Below are 1908 nucleotides of genomic sequence, written 5' to 3' on the forward strand. Positions count from 1 at the left end.
AGTCTATGCAGACTGACTTCAGCACACCTTGATATTCTGGGAGAGAGTATCAGCGACTCATAGCCTGTGGCGTTTGAGTACCAGCTGGCCGAGGGGGAGGTTCTCGCTTCCTCTCTGTGTCGCTGCAGGGCACCGACCTGCCCTGCAACCATCGTTTTACGCCTTAGCAGTTCCCGGCTAGGATGCACCACAAGATCACTCAAGGGTTTCTTCCTGCCTTCCTCCGCTAACCTGTCAGCTACGTCATTCCCTTCAATACCAACATGGCTTGGGATCCAGTTGATGATGATGCGTCTTCCCTGATCCAGGATTCTCTGAGCAATGGTGAGAATCGAGGTTACTAGGTAAACGTTATCAAGGGGCGTGCTTTGTTGCAGGCTGTCAATGGCGGCCCTAGAGTCTGTGTGTATAACAACATGCCCGTCCGTCTGGGCTGCATGGGCTAGGGCTCCCATAATAGCTACTGCCTCTGCCTGGAGCGAGGAGGCATTGTCTGATACCCGCATAGCTTTCTCTATGCCCCTTGCTGCAAAACCGGCGCCTGCAGTGCGGGTGGTGGGGTCTACAGAACCATCCGTGAAGTAGGTTTTACTGTTCAGCGGCGTGATTGCTGTAATGTTCCTCTCCGCCTCAGCCTTCAATAGAGGCGGTGAGTACTGCGTTTTTCTTCTTGATAGACTCATGACAGAGAACTCTATCAAGGATCGTGCCCACGGCGGGGCTGAGACATAGTCAGGGTGGGGATGGTCCATGCCCTTGATCAGTAGTGTCTCTTTGAGCTCAAAGCGTTTCAGCACTCTGGTTGTTTGAGACAGCCAGGTGTTGTTAGCAAAGAGTTCTTGGTTTTGTGCAAGCCGACGCTGCACTCTCTGTCTTAGCTGCGAGTCCAGTGGGGACTGTAGGACATTTGCAAGGAACTGGGCCGCCATCTGATCAATCTGGGTGTCCAGGGGAAAGAGTTTGGCCTCCAGGAGGAGGTTAGTAACCTTAGCCCACCCAGGGGCACCCAGAATAATCCTGGCGGCTTCGTTTTGCATTATGTCGAGTCTTTTCCTGAGTCCAGGTTTTACTGTGATCAGGGCGACGGAGGCGTAGTCCACAATGGGACGGACAGCGTGCACGTAAAAAGATCTTAGTACGCGGTGTCCAGCCCCTAAGCGCCGCCCAGACAGAGCTCTCATGACAGAGAGCCTTGCCTTGGTCCGGTCTGAGAGATGTTTGATCTCGGAGCGGAAGGTGAGGTTCTTATCGATCCATACCCCCAAGTATTGGTAGACGTGTACCCACTCAAGCTCTAGACCTTGGACTCGCAGTCTTTGATCACAGACATCATGTTTCAGCGCCATTGCCTTCGATTTGGCTGCTGAGATCTTAAGCCCGACTCTGCAGCATTCCTCAGTTATTAGGTCCAGACAACGCTGGGCCTTTCTGACTGGATTCACATTTCTTCTCTCAGTGGAGATAATTGCTAGATCATCTGCATATGAAATGATCGTGCACCCCGCTGGGAGTGGAATGTCGAGAATGTTTAACATGAGGATGTTGAACAGGGCCGGGCTAAGGACCCCTCCTTGAGGGGTGCCATTCTCTAGAGGCAAATGCCTGGAAAGGTGACCTTGGAACTTCACTCTGGCAGTTCTGTTCCGAAAGTAATCGCCAATCCAGGCAAGCAGCCTGCCTTTGATTCCCTTGCGGATCAGGATCTCCTGAATGGCTAACGGGTTTGCCAGTTCAAAAGCCTTCTCCAGGTCAAGGAAGACAATGACAGCGCTGCTGCTGCTGACAGTGCTCAGTAAGGTGGCAATGCTGTGGGTAGTGCTCTTGCCCCTTGTGAACCCGCGTAGGTGTTCATGTGGAGGTCCCAGCTTCCATTGGAGCCGATTCAGTACCATTTTCTCTGCTGTCTTT

The sequence above is a fragment of the Penaeus japonicus genome, unplaced genomic scaffold (genome assembly GCF_977035675.1).
Source record: "Penaeus japonicus unplaced genomic scaffold, GWHDUDI00000001_assembly GWHDUDI00000012, whole genome shotgun sequence".
In the NCBI taxonomy this organism is placed as follows: domain Eukaryota; kingdom Metazoa; phylum Arthropoda; class Malacostraca; order Decapoda; family Penaeidae; genus Penaeus; species Penaeus japonicus.